The following is a 16,169-nucleotide window of genomic DNA, read 5'->3' as shown; positions in this document are numbered from 1 at the left end:
GTGGTTTTGATTTGAATTTCCCTGATGGCTAATGATTTTGAACATTTTTTTCGTGTGTCTGTTAGCCATTTGTATGTCTTCATTGGAAAAGTGTCTATTCATATCTTCTGCCCATTTTATGATTTATTTGTTTCTTGTGTATTGAGTTTGAGAAGTTCTTTGTAGATCTTGGATACCAGTCCTTTATCTGTAGTGTCATTTGCAAATATATTCTCCCATTCCGTGGGCTGCCTCTTAGTTTTGTTGACTGTTTCCTTGGCTGTGCAGAAGTTTTTATCTTGATGAAGTCCCGCAAGTTCATTTTATCTTTTGTTTCTCTTGCCTTTGGAGATGTGTCATGAAAAAGGTTGCTGTGGCCGATGTCATAGAGGTTGCTGCCTATGCTCTCCTCTAGGATTTTGATGGATTCCTGTCTCACATCGAGGTCTTTCATCCATTTGGAGTTTATCTTTGTGTGTGGTGTGAGAGAGTGGTCAAGTTTCATTCTTTTGCATGTAGCTGTCCAATTTTCCCAGCACCATTTATTGAAGAGACTGTCTTTTTTCCACCGGATGTTTTTTCCTGCTTTATCAAATATTAGTTGCCCAAAGAGCCGAGAGTCCATTTCTGGGCTCTCTATTCTGTTCCATTGGTCTATGTGTCTGTTTTTGTGCGGTACCATGCTGTCTTTGTGATCACAGCTTTGTAGTACAGCTCGAAATCCAGCATTGTGATGCCCCCAGTTTTGTTTTTCCTTTTCAACAGTTCCTTGACGATTCGGGGCCTTTTCTGGTTCCACACAAATTTAAGGGCTGTTTGTTCCAGTTCTTTGAAAAATGTCCTCGGTACTTTGATCGGGATAGCATTGAAAGTGTAGATTGCTCTGGGTAGCATGGACATTTTAACTATGTTAATTCTTCCGATCCATGAGCATGGAATGTTTTTCCATCTTTTTGTGTCTTCTTCAATGCCCTTCAAGAGTGATTTGTAGTTTTTAGAGTATAGATCCTTTACGTCTCTGGTTAAGTTAATTCCAAGATAACGTATGATTTTTGGTGCTATTGTAAATGGGATGGATTCCCTAATTTCTCTTTCTTCAGTCTCGTTGTTTGTGTATAGAAATGCAACTGATTTCTGAGCATTGATTTTGTATCCCGCCACATTACTGAATTGCTCTATAATTTCTAGTAGTTTGGGAGTGGATTCTTTTGGGTTTTCCATATAGAGTATCATGTCATCTGCGAAGAGAGACAGTTTGACTTCTTCTTTACCGATCTGGATACCTTTTATCCCTTTTTGTTGTCTGATTGCTGTTGCAAGGACCTCTAGTACTATGTTGAATGATAATGGTGAGAGTGGGCATCCTTGTCGTGTTCCTGATCTTAAGGGAAAGGCTTCCAGCTTTTCCCCATTGAGAATGATATTTGCTGTAGGCTTTTCATAGATGGTTTTTATGAGATTGAGGAATGTACCCTCTATCCCTTCACTCTGAAGGGTTTTAATCAGGAAAGGATGCTGTACATCTCATTTTTTAAACATTTTTTTTGTTACTATTGAGTTGTATGAGTTCCTTATATATTTTGGATATTAGTCCCTTATCAGATTTATGATTTGCAAGTATTTCATCCCATTCAGTAGATTGCCTTTTTTTTTTTAATTCTAGTGTAGTTATCGTATCATGTTACATTAGTTTCAGGTGTGCAATATAGTGATTCAACACTTCCATACATCACCCAGTGTTCATCACCATAAGTGTACTCCTTAAGCCCCTTCACCTATTCCAGCCATCCCCCCACCTCCTCCCCTCTGGTAACCATCAGTTTGTTCTCTGTAGTTAAGAGTCTGTTTTTTTGGTTTGTCTTTTTTTTTTCACTTTGTTCATTTGTGTTGTTTCATAAATTCCATATATGCGTGAAATCCTATGGTATTGGATTGACTGGCTTATTTCACTAAGCATTATACTATGGATCCATCCATGTTGTTGCACATGGCAACATTTTATTCTTTTTTATGGCTGAATAATATTCCATTGTATGTATATGCTACATTTTCTTTATCCATTCATCTATGGGTGGACACTTGCATTGCTGCCATAATTTGGCTATTGTAAATAGTGCTGCAAAAAACATAGGGGTGTATGTATCCCTTCAAATTAGTGTTTTCATATTCTTTGGGTAAATACATAGAAGTTCATATTGTAGATTTATTTTTAATTTTTTGAAGGAACCTCCACACTCTTTCACAATAGCTACAACAGTTTGCATTTTCATCAACAGTTCATGAGCCTTCCTTTTTCTCCACATACTCGCAACACTTATTTCCTGAGTTTTTTATTTTATCCATTCTGATACATGTGAAGTGATATATCATTGTGGTTTGGATTTGTATCTCCCCGATGAGAGATGTTGAGCATCTTTTCATGTGTTGTTGGCCATCAGTATGTCTTCTTTGGAAAAATGTCTGTTCATGTCTTCTGCCCATTTTTAATTGGATTATTTTGTGTGTGTGTGTGTGTGTGTGTGTGTGTGTGTGTGTGTGTTGAGTTGTGTAAGTTCTTTATGTATTTTGGATAATACCCCTTTATTGGATATGTCATTTGGTAAATATCTTTTCCCATTTAGTAAGTTGTCTTTTAGTTTTGTTGATTGTTTTCTTTACTGTGCAGAAGCTTTTTATTTTGATGTAGTCCCAATAGTTTATTTTTGCTTTTGTTTCCCTTACCTCAAGAAACATTTCTAAAAAGATGTATTAAGGCCAATGTGAGAGATATTACTGCTTATATTCTCTTCTAGGATTTTTATGGTTTCAAGTCTAACATTTAGGTCCTTAATCCATTTTGATTTTATTTTTGTGTAAGAAAGAGGTCCAGTTTCATTTTTTTGCATGTTGCTGTCCAGTTTACCCATTGCATATGCTTGCTTCCTTTATAAAGATTAATTGACCATACAATTGTGGGCTCATTTCTTATTTCCTTTTCTTTTCTGTTCCATTGATCTAAGTGTCTATTTTTGTGCCAGTACCATACTGTTTTGATTACTACAGTTTTGTAATATAACTTGAACTCTTGAATTGCAAAACCTCCAGTTTTGTTTCTCTTTTTCAAGATTGCATTGGCTATTAGGGGTCTTTTTGCAGTTCCATACACATTTTAGGATTGCTTTTTCTAGATCTATGAAAAATGCTTTTGTTATTTTGCTAGGGATTGCATTAACTCTGTAGATTGCGTTGGGTAGTATGGACATTTTAACCATATTTGTTCTTCCAGTCCATGAACATGGAATGCCTTTCCATTTACTTGTGTCTTCTTCAATTTCTTTCATCTGTGTTTTATAGTTTTCAGAGTACAGGATTTTCACTTCCTTGGTTAACTTTATTCCTTGGCAATTTATTATTTTTGGTGTAGTCATAAATGGGATTGTTTTCTTAATTTTGCCTTCTGCTGCTTCATTATTATTGAATAGTGATGGAACAGATTTCTGTAGATTGATCTTGTATCCTGCAACTTTACTGAATTCATTTATTAGTCCTAGCATTTTTTTGGTGGAGTCTTTCAGGTTTTCTATGTGTAGTATTATGTCATCTGCAAATAGTGAAAATTTTACTCAATGTGATGAGAGTGGACATTCTTGACTTATTCCTGACATTAGAGAAAAACTCACAATTTTTCTGCATTGCATATGATTTCAGTTGTGAGTTGTTCATATAAGGCCTTTATTAGGTTGACATCTGTTCCCTCTAAACCTTCTTGATTGCGGGTTTTTACCATGAATGAATTTTATACTTTGTCAAAAGCTTTTTCTGCATCTATTGAAATGGTCATATGGTTTTTACCTCGTCTTTTATTGTTGTGATATACCACATTGATTGATTTGCAAATATTGAATCACCCTTGATCCCAGGAATAAATCCCACTTAATTGTCATGAATGATTTATTTAATATTTTGTTGTATTTGGTTTGCTAATATTTTGTTGAGGATTTTTGCATCTATGTTTATCGGAGATATTGGTCTGTAGTTCCCTTTTTTGGTGATGTCTTTATCTGGTTTTGGTATCAGCGTAATGCTGGTCTCGTAGAATGAATGTGGAAGTTTATCTTTCCCCTACTTTTTGGAAAAGTTTGAGTAAAATAAATATTAACTTCTTTAAATGTTTGGTAGAATTTGCCTGTGAAACCATCTGTTCCTGGACTTTTGTTTGTTGGGAGTTTTTGATTATTGGTTGAATTCTGTTCAAAAATTCTATTTCTTTCTACTTTAGTTTTGGTTGTTATGTGTTTCTAGGAATTTATCCATTTCTTCTAGGTTGTCCAATCTGTTGGCATATAATTTTTTTATAATAATCTCTTATAATCCTTTGTACTTTTGTGGTCTTGGTTATTTCTCCTTTTTCATTTTATGATTTTGTTTGCATCCTCTTTCTCTCCCCCTCTCTCTCCAGTTTTTTTTTTGGGGGGGAGGTGAGTCTAGCTAGAGGTTTATCAATTTTGTTGATATTTTCAAAGAAGCAGCTCCTGGTTTCATTGATCTTTTATATTGTCTTTTAATTTCTATTTCATTTATTTCTGCTGCAATCTTTATTATTTCCTTCCTTCTACTGGTTTTGGGTTTTGTTTATTTTTTTTTCCTGCTCCTTTGGGATTTTTCCTGCTTCTTAAGGTAGACCTATATTGCTATAAACTTCCCTCTTAGAACAGCTTTTGCTACATTCCAAAGATTTTGGACCATTGTGTTTTCATTTTCATTTGTCTCCATTTTGATTTCTTCTTTGATTTCTTGGTTGACCCATCCATTGTTTAGTAGTATGTTACTTAATCTCCATGGATTTGTGGACTTTCCAGATTTTTTTCTTATACTTGATTTCTAGTTTCATAGCCTTGTGGTCAGAAAAGTTGCATGGAATGTCTTTGATCTTTTTGAATTTGCTGAGACTTGTTTTGCATCCCAATATGTGTTCTATTCTGGAGAATGTTCTAGGATGAAATGTTCTGAATATATCTGTTAAATTCATCTGGTCCAGTATCTTGTCCTTCAAAACCACTGTCTGTCCATTGATGTAAGTGTGATGTTAAAGTCCCTTACTATTATTGTGTTTTTATCAATTAGTTCCTTTATGTTTGCTTTTAGCTGTTATATGTATTTGGTTGTTCCCATGTTGGATGCATAATTATTTACAATTGTTACAACTTCTTGTTAAATTGTTCTCTTTATGATTATATATATTCCTTTGTCTCTTGTTGTAGCCTTTGTTTTAAAGTCTATTTTGTCCAATATAAGATTTTCTACCCTGGATTTCTTTTCACATTTATTTGCATGATAAATGTTTCTCCATCTCCTTAGTTAGACTGCATGTGTCTTTAGGTCTGAAATGAGTCTTGTAAGCAGCATGTAGATAGGTCTTTTTTTTTTTTTTTTTAATGTAATCTGTCACCCTATATCTTTTGATTGGAGCATTTGGTCCATTTACATTCAAAGGAATTATTGATAAGTATGTACTTATTACCATTTTGTTACTTGTTTTATGGTTGTTTTTGTAGTTCTTCTATGTTCCTTTCTTCCCTTGCTTTCTTCTCTCACAATAAGTTGGCTTCCTTTAATGATATACTTGGATTCCTTTCTCTTTATTTTTTGTATATCTATTTCTGGTTTTTAATTTGTGGTTACCATTCAATTTGTATATACTATGTTCTGCATATAGCCATCTATATTAAGTTGGTAGTCACTTAACTTTAAACCCATTATTTACTCCTCTCCTCCCCATGTTTTAGGCATATGGTGTCATACTTTAGATCCTTTAACATTTCTTGTAGAGTTAGTTTAGTGGTCATGGAATCCTTTAACTTTTGTCTGGGAAACTCTTTAACTCTCTTTCTATTCTGAATGACAGCCTTGCTAGATAGAGTATTCTTGGCTGCAGATTTTTTCCTTTCAGCACCTTGAATATATCATGCCACTGCAGTCTGTCCTGCAAAATTTCTGCTGAAAAATTAACTGATGGCCTTATGGGATTTCCCTTGTATGTAACTGTCTTCTTTTCTCTTACTGCTTTTAAAACCCTCTTATTACTACCTTTTACCATTTTAATTACTATGTGTCTTGGTGAGGACCTCCCTGAGTTGATTTTATTGGGGGATCTCTCTGCCTCCTGGATCTGGATTTCTGTTTGTTTCCTCAGATTTTGGGAAGTTTTCAGCTATTATTTCTTCAAATGAATTTATCTGCCCCCTCTTCTATCTTTATTTCTTCTTGGGATCTCTGTAATGCAAATATTAATACATTTGATGGTATCACTGAATTCCCTAAGTCTATGCTTATTTTGCATTTTTCCCCTCTTACCTGCTCAGTTTGATTATTTTCCATTATTTTTCCCTTCAGGACACTGATTCATTCTTCTGCTTTCTCTAGTCTGGTATTTATTACATCTAGTGTAATTTTTAATTTCATTTGTGTTCTTCATCTCTGATTGATTCTTTTTTATTTCTTGTTAAGGGTCTCACTGAAGTCCTCCACTCTTTTCTCAGGTCCAGTGAGTATCTTTATGATCATTACTTTAATTTCCCTATCAAGTAAATTACCTATTTCTGTTTCACTTAGATGTCTTGCTGTGTTTTTGTCCTGTTCTTTCATTTGGGACATATTCCTCCATCTCCTCATTATGTCTAACTCTCTGTTTCTGTTTCTACATGTTAGGAAGTCAGCTACTTCCCCTGCTTTTGAAAGTAGTGGTCTTATGAAAAAGAGGTCTGTAGTGCAGTGTCCCCTGTTTACTGGAAACCAGCATTTCAGGAGTGTTTCCTATGTATGTTGTGTGTGCTCTTCTGTTGTGACTGAGCTGCTTTATCTCTCAGTCTAGTTGTCTTCAGTGGCTCTCTTTGCCTGTTGTGGACAGGGTATGGTCCCTGTGGTATTAGTGGACCAATTTGGGGTTTCTTGGGCTTGAGTTTACTCAGACCAAGCATTTGCCAGAGATGGAGAAGCACAAAACTGTATGGTGCTTTTCCTGTGTTGTCCCCTGAGAGACTTTTATTGGTGGGTGGGGCCTGCAATCAGACCAACTGTCCGCCCCCATCCCACTGCTTGGGCTGTGTGGTTATCTTTCCCTGTCCCCAGGGCAGGAGCCACTTTGGAGTGGTACTGGTCTTGGTTGGGACTGCATGCACCCTGCCAGGCCTGTAGCCCAGTGTGAATGCTAGTCCAGAGGATATTGAAATGGGCAGATTCAAATTGTGCTCAGGGGTGGGGGCACAGCTTCCACAAGTTTTATGCTCAGTCAGAGGGGACATGCTGCTGCCACCAAGATAGTCAGCCCTGACCCATCCATTCAGGGCTGTGTGGTCAGGGCACTCAGTTTTAACAAGGTGTGTGCTGGTCCTCCAAGAGAGGGACACACCACCACCAGGACCAAGGCCCCACAAAATGTGTGAGTCAGGAGACAGGTGTTTGCAAGGTTTGTGCCAATCTTCTGTAGGAGAGGATCCACAGTGCTGGGACTGAGGCAAGCCTGGCAGGAGGAACTGGATCCCCAAAGCCAGAGGCAAGGGGGAGGAGAGCAGGCATGGTGTAAGCAAGTCTGGCAGTGGATGTTGATGCTGTGCTGTTTCCAGCAGGTGGCCATGTGTTTATGTTGGGGGATGGGGGAGAGAAATGGTGCCTGCCAACTCCTTTGTTCCTGAAGGAGTCTCCCAGTGATCTCTGCCCCTCCAGGACATATTCTGAGATTAGTAAATAACTCTCCCTCCTGTATGCTCCAGGCATTTTGCAAACTGCTACTTCTACACTGTATCTCCATGGGCTTTTTAAGGACAAGGAATCAGTTTCCTATTGCCCTCCAGTTTTTCCCAGAATCAAGCCTGCTGATTTTTAAAATTCCAGGCTTTAAGTCCCACTGCTTATAAGAACTTCTGAAATTATAGCCCATCTAGTTTCCAAAGCCAAATGTTATGGGGATTTGTCTTCCTTGTGCACAGTCCCCATTGTGATAGTCTGTTTCTCTCCCTCCCTACACTCACAGATCCCTCGCTCCCGTGGACAGTCCAGCAGTCCATTTAGTTCCCCATTGCATCTCTGCCATTCCTACCATTTTTGATATGACTGACCTCTTCTCTACCTTTAGCTGTAGACTTTGTTCTGCCAATCTTCAGGTCATTTTCTATGTTATTTACACTGATGTTGCATCTGTAGGATGAGGTGAGCTTAGGGTCCTCCTACTCCCCCATCTTTCCAACCTTTCTCTCCTATATTTATTTAAAAATGCGACACAATGTTGAAATGAGTCTTAAGGAGGAGTAAGATGGTCCATAAATATTTGTGTTATGTTAGTTTTTGGTGTTACAGTAGCTTTTCCTGTATCTTTATTGTTTAATCATTCCTAAATATTCCTTAAAAACTTGTTTTTAGAGGTGTTAATAAATGACAACAAAGAAAAGCCATAGTTAAATAAGGTAGGATATCTCACACTACATACTCCTTTATTCCTCTTACCATATTATAGGTGCACGGACATCCTAGAGAAAACTCTGTAACATTTGTTCTCATCCTGAATTGTTCCATGGGATGCTGACTTGAGAAATATAATAAATATATTAATAGAGGGGCGCCTGGGTAGCGCAGTCGTTAAAGCGTCTGCCTTCGGCTCAGGGCGTGATCCCGGCGTTCCGGGATCGAGTCCCACATCAGGCTCCTCTGCTGGGAGCCTGCTTCTTCCTCTCCCACTCCCTGCTGTGTTCCCTCTCTCGCTGGCTGTCTCTCTGTCACATAAATAAATAAAATCTTTAAAAAAAAAAAAAAGAAATTAAGGGGCACCTGAGTGGCTCATTTGCTTAAGTGCCTGCCTTCCACTCAGGTCATGATCCCAGGTCCCGGGATCAAGTCCTGCATCAGGCTCCCTGCTTAGAGGGGAGCCTCCTTCTCCCATTCCCCATACTTGTGCACTCTCTTTCTCTCTCAAATAAATAAATAAAATCTTAAAAAAAAAAAAGAAACTAAAAGTGTCTATATCAGGAACTACTAACTGATGTCATCTAAAATTGGAAGACAATTTTTTTAAAAATGTGGAGTAATGAATTTTTCAAAAACACTTTGACCAAAGATTTTTGACTCAAAGATGTCATGTCAAACCAAGTAAAAATGACTTTGGAAAATTTCAAAATAACTATTATGGTGAAGAGTAGGAAACAGAGAATAATTATAAATAATTGTTATAAATTGAAGTAAGTTTGGTTTCAAACATAAGAAGTTTATATTAAATGATCTGTGATTCTCTTAGAGTAATCATATATGCAATGATCAGGCTTGTTTCATTTCATTTAGTAGCAATGCTTTCTTAAAGGTACCTATTAAAAATCACTAGTAATGCAAAACAGCTTCATAGGTCACCATTCTATCATAGATGGCAAGCTTTAACAAATGTTGCTTATTGATATTGTTTAATGAGGCGTTGTCCTTGGCATTGTTAATTTTGGATCTTCTGTGATGAGTAAGATCTATTAAGTTTCTGAGTAATTACCCGAAATTCACCCATAAGTCAGAATGTTTATGTGTCACCCAAATGCATATATGTAGGAGATAAAGGAAAGGGGAAAGGAAGGATAATGACCTTAGGGTTATGGACAACATTTAAGTTCATTTAAATCAATGGCTCCTGTTTATTTTCCTTCAGGACTGTGGGCTTTATCAGATTTCATCACATCACACACCTGCATCTTCTTGGTTTGTTTACTTTCCACCCCATGACTGCATTCAATAAACAGTACTCAAAGTGAGTAACAACAGAAATTGGACGGTGGAGAGAACCAGTGATATTCTTAAAACCTAATTTGAGTAAATACAAAATTTCATTATCTTAATTTTGGCAAGTTGAAATTTTAGTTAACTTTACAATGGAAAATAAATGCATTTGAAGGGGGTCTTCTTGATGATTCTTCTTGCATGTAATCACTATTGGTTTAATTTAAAAAAAAAATAAGGAATCCTGAACTTTATTCATTTCAGTAGGAAGCTGGAACCATGTCATTTCTCAACGGTTTTTTAAAGAGGCACCTTTCCACTTATTCCTTGAAGTTTCATTTTTTAGGACACCTTTGAATAATTATTTAGACAAATGTAGCACCTTTTCATGCCCATGCAGTCATGCAGCTGAAGAGGCTTCTGTGGATTTTAAGTCTTTACACTCGTGTCAGAATGCTCTTTTCAGGAAGAAATGAGCAAAAGGCAATTAACTATTTGGTGACATCGATCAACACAGAACATCTGAGCCCTTCCAGTTATAGAAAGTGTGCATTTTGGAATGTACTAGTTTCTGTTTTTCAAAGACAGTGTTAAAACCAGATTGAGGATACATCCCCATTAACAAGTTATGTGCTCTTCTAAGACTGAAAGCCTGAAGAGATGAATGAATCCACAGTCTCGTTACCTTGCATTATGCTTGTTACATAGTTATAAGCAGTGGGTATTTGCTAAATTGATCTGAAATTTGATTATACAAAATCATCCTATATAGCAGATTATAGGATGAGGAGACCTTGGGATTAGAAAACCAATAGGCATTACATTAACTAGTCCTCTCATTTTATCAGTGGGAAGCCAAGGCAGTGAGAAGAATCAAAACTACTAACTCAGCATTTAAAAGCTCGCTCACCACCTCAAGTTTACAGAATCATGGAATCTCAGGGTGGGGATAAGTCTGAAGTTAGAGACAGCCTATGATACACGAAATCTCCTTTACGATATGCTCTTCAGATAATCCTCCAGACTCTTTTGGGCACATTTCACTTTTGAAGCAGCACATTTGATTTCCTAATGACTAAACTTTTTCTTTATATGGAGTCAGATCTATGTTCCAACCAATTTTCACCCATGGTCCTTGTTCTGCTATCTGATATGAAATTTAAAAAGTAAAATCTCTCTTTTATATGTCTGTCTTTTAAATGTTAATAACCTTCATTATTTCAGTTCAACAGAAGAGGCACTGATGGAATTCCTAATATGTGTGGGACACTGCTAAGTGCTGGAATCTTAGAAATGGAAAGCAAAGCATCCACATTTCCTTCAAACATTCCTTCAAAAAAGTACAAACCAAAAGTCATATCTGTTTTAAATGTCTGTTGAATACAATGAAGCTATTACCAATGAAAAGACCTACCAAATGCAGTTGTGATTTGTGTTGGTATAGAGCTTACTCACTATCAAGCCAAGTCAACCTTTGCTAAATAGCTCACTGCTAACAAAGACTGCTGATCTCCCTGAATGGAAATTAGGAAAATTCTTTTGTGATATGTTATCTCACTCACCCTGCATCTTTTAAAATTCCCAGAGTGAGGATTGACTTGATTGGGGATAAAAAGGATATATATTCATTATGAAAAACTAATTCAAGCAGTGTAATAAAGTATATCCAAAATTACATGATCAGAAATAGCCATCGTTAACATTAAGTGGCCATAATTCCAGATGTAGCTTGTATTATATTACATCGCTGCGAGAATATCATATACGTCTAGAAGACTGAAAGAGTGGTATGTGGGAATAGATTGACCAAAATAATTGCATAACATGAGACTATATAATATACACATTTTTGACAGTTTTTACTTAGCAGAAGACATGTAAAGGAAAATAAACTTGAAAAAATTACTAATAAATTAAATGTTTCTTTACTAGGAGAAATAGTCTTAAACATTGCTACTAAGATTAAAAAATAGTCTGGTAATACATGAAGAAATTGGAGCTATTATGTGTACACTTCAATTTTAGACAACATTGATTCATGACCGAAACATCATGAGGTGATTTTTGTGGTGTTCTCATTCTTATTTTTATTTGTAAGGTATATAACATTTCCATTCTGTCCTATCAACATAATCCCAACAGCTACTTAGTCTTATTTTTAATGGACTCAATATTGACTATTAATAATTCTTTGAGCTTCTTTATGTCTGAGTTTTTCATTTTAATTCACTTTTTGATTTTTTGATTAGCTGGATGTTATTGTCAAGTAGGTTTTCCATGAATAACTCTAGAGTGTTATATCCTCAGAGCTCTTGAATACTTCAAACTGCCTGCTTCCTTTATGTTTAAATGACATCTTGCCTGAGTATAACATCTAGGATCACACTGGAGATATTGTGACACAGCTTTTGGAATGTGAATATCATACATGTTCCTTTATTGTGGCTTCTGTTCTTAACTGTGGTTTTTTTGTTGTTGAAAAGGATTTTCTAAGTTCCTTTGCTTGCCTTTTAAGCATGTTGAGAATGAGATGAAAAAAAAAAATAAGGGAAAGACTACAAGCTAAGATTTTAGGCCTAAGACATTTTGGGAGGAAGTAAGGAGACAGAGACCAAATGAGTTAGTAGAACGCCAGATCTCTCTCTCCATACCCATTCTTTCCTCAGAACCACAATTTATGCACAGGTTGGAGCTTGGACTTTAATAACAACCAGATGGGTATAGGAGTGCTCAAGAAGGCTAAAGCAGGTGATTTGGTTCCCTGGACATATAGTGAAGGTAAACCCCACATGGCTACTTCCGACATGACACAGGAGCCAAGGTGAGGAAGTGTTGAAGGCAGACAGGTAGATGGAGGTGAAAGGTACATTTGTGGCTCTCATGGCCCTAGGGAAAGTAACGGGAAAGGCTTATGATCGCAATATATAGAATGAAATAAGTAGGAACTTTGACATCAGTGGGAAATAACTGGAACCATGGACTCTAGGAAGTGAACCAAAACATTGCCCCTAAAATGCCAGATGAGAACAATAGCACCCAATAGGCATTGGTTTGCAGAACCATATCAGCCTACCTTGCAGGTGTCCAGAGGACACGGAAAAGAATCTGAGGACCTGGACTCTGCTACAACCTTAAATTATGCAGAACACACACAGACACACAGACACACACGCATACACACAAATACACAATTACCCAGATTATCTTGAAGAGAACTGGGGACAGGAGATAGAGATGAGAAATCCAAGAGGCTGGGCATTTTTCATGAAGAGGATGAGGAATCTCTTGTGCCAGCCAAGATAAAGTAAGCCCACTATAGCCTATCTTTCCTACCGATTCCAGTTAACAACTCTGGACAGAATAACTCTATGAGTGCAACTATATGAGCACTCTGAAAAGTAAACAATAGTAAATGGACTGGGGAGGGAAGTCAAAACTTGGGCCAGTGTGATAATGAGTTCATTAGGGTTTATTTTTTTCTTTTCCTCCTTTATCTTTTGACTTTGACCTAAGGGCAACTGATATCCTAGATCAGAGCAGTAGGTGTGGACAGTAAGACCTCCAAGAGAGACCTCCCTATTTGCAACCAGATGCAGAGAAATGGCGACTCTGTGAGATAGACAAACAGTGTGTGTACGAGGAGGATCTCCTCTGTTTCTCTGCCTCTTTCTCTCTTTTTAACCTGGTTCTTTCCTGAGGTCAGCACAGTCATGAAATTGTACCACCAGGTGATTGAGGCAGTAAAGGCATTTATAATCTCTAAAAGAAAGTGCATTTCTCTGGCCAGACCTGGGATGGAGGGCTTGTGTAGTCTGAAGAGTGTGGGGGATCTCATCGCTATTATTTTTCTCTCTCTTTTATCTCACTGCTTAGCACCGAGGGTATTTCCAGTGCTGAGGGCTAAATATCTGAAAGAAACCTCAGATTTCTAGCCAGAAAACTAAAAGTTGGACTTCTGAAAGCCAGGGAGAGTGGGGGAAGTTTCAGAAAGGGGAGACCTGGAGAAAGGCATCCCCTCCCTGTTGTCAACCAACCCAAGTTCCAGATTCACTCCTGAGCTGCACAAAGAAGAATAACAAAGGCTTTAGGGTCTGAACTATGATTAAAAACTGCCACCCAAGCTCAGACTAATCGCTAAGTCACACATATGCAGGATAGACCAAAAAGCATAGCAAAGGCTTTGAAAACCCAACTGGAGCCACTGCCTAGAGAAGGCAGGATAGAATGTGTGAGCTGAACACAAGAGGGCTTATTGCCTCCTAAAACAAGAAACAAATCAGCATTCCCCAGAGGCTTTTAACAGATCTCAAAGTCTCACAATATTATGCCCAAATTCCCAGTATAGAATCCAAAATTACATGCCAAAACCAATGAAACAAACAAAAAACCCAGGAATATCTCACAAATTCCCAAGAGTAAAGACAGTTTTCAGTGTCAAGAAGACCCAAAACATTGGAATTATCAAAGACTTTAAGAGTGAGATTAAGGTGAATACTCTTGAAATGAGTGGGGAAAAAAAAAAAGAAGTCCTCAACAAAGGAATAGAAACTGTTTGAAAAAGAATCAGAGAAAAATTTTAGAATTAAAAAATTGCTGAAATGGGAAAATTCTTTAGATGGGCTCAGTAACAAAATGGAAATAACAGAAGAAGGAGGCAGCAAACTTAAAAATAGGTCAATAGAAATAATCTAATCTGGAAAAAAAAGGGAAACTACCAAAAATATGAACAGATCCTGAGGACCCATGGGACAATAACAAGAAGTCTAACATTTGTGTCATTAGAGTCTCAGAAGGAGAGAAAGAAGGTAGAGCTGAAAAAATATTTGAAGAAATATTAGCAGAAAGTTTACAAATTTTGTAAAAGGGATCAATTTACAGATTGCAGTTGCTCAGAAAACCCCAAATAGAACAAATTCAAAGAAAAGCATATCCAGTCACATTATAACCAAACTACTAAAAACCAATGATGAGGACAAATCTTGAAGCAGTCAGAAAATGATACATTACAGAGAAAGGAATAATTATTTGAATGACTGTGGATTTCTCATCAGAGGCTCTGGAAGCCAGAAGACAGTGAAACAATATCTCTAAATGGCTGAAAGAACTCTCAACTCAGAATTATTCTATGTTCACGATAGATAGATGATAGATAGATAGATCGATCGATCGATCGATCGATCTCCTTCAGGAATGAAGATAAGATAGACATTCTCAGATCAAAAAAAAAACTGAGAGAGAATGTATCACCAGTTGAGATGCCCTAAAATAAAGGCTAAAAAAAAAATTCCTCAGGATAAAGAAGGAAATACGGCACATCAGAATAAAGACAGAACAGCAGAAATGGAAATATCTGTGTAAATATGACAGACAGTTTTTCTCCCTGAAAGGTCTTTAAAATATGCATGACTGTTGAAAGCAAAAATTACAGCAGTGCCTGGTGGGTTTGTCACTGCATGTAGATTTAAGCCATGTGGCAACTACGATACAAGAGACTGACTATTTACCTGGGGATCTATTTGAAGTTCTGTATCAGGAAAACTTTACTGACTTTTCTGCTGCTACCCATTGGAGTGCTTGCAGAAAAGGACAGATCAGTTACAGAGAAAATAAACAAACTGAGGTTTCCTTGCACAACTCAGTCACACATGCATTTTTCTTTCTTTGTAGAGAGAGAGTCAGACAAAATATTTGCATGATTACTTATTGTTTCCAGTTATCTTCATATCTCAAGTGGGCAGCTCAGTTCAGAACTTCTAAAAAATCTAATATAGGTTAAAAATTCTTCTGGACATACTTTCCTTTAGCTGATCCCTGTTTGTTTCTCACTCTAAGCAATTCCATTTGTGAACTGGGAAATTATGGTATTACCTATTTTTTTTGTAAATTGGATAACCTTCGTGAGACAACTTAAGGTCTCCACTCTCCCCTGACTTTGTTAAACGCCCTTACCAGATTCAATAGCACCCTGCACCCTAGCCCCAGTTGAGGTGTACCTTATTCCTTGGGTATGACACTCCTGCTTTGGATCTTTAGGTTTAGAGCATGGACTCCTAAAAATTACGGAACATGGAATTTTCTTCAAAGGGTAGATAATAGTAGCTAGGGGCTCCTACTCTTGAGAATTTTCCCTGATTTTCTAAAATTTCATCCTTTTAATACACAGATCTTTCTCGATTTATGATGGGCTTATGTCCCAAGAAACCCACCATAAGTTGAAAAAATGGTAAGTCAAAATGCATTTAATACATCTAACCTACCAAACATCATAGCTTAGCCTCGTCTGCCTTAAACGCTCTCTGAACACTTACATTAGCCTGCAGTTGGGCAAAATATCTAATGCTAAGCCTATTTTATAATAAAATGTTGACTCTTTCATGTAATTTATCGAACACTGTGCTGAAAATGAAAAACAGAACGGTTGTATGAGTACCCAATAGCTGCAAGTGTATGTGTCATTTCCCTTCACG

The sequence above is a fragment of the Ursus arctos genome, unplaced genomic scaffold (genome assembly GCF_023065955.2).
Source record: "Ursus arctos isolate Adak ecotype North America unplaced genomic scaffold, UrsArc2.0 scaffold_6, whole genome shotgun sequence".
Lineage (NCBI taxonomy): Eukaryota > Metazoa > Chordata > Mammalia > Carnivora > Ursidae > Ursus > Ursus arctos.
This window is presented reverse-complemented; position numbering follows the sequence as displayed.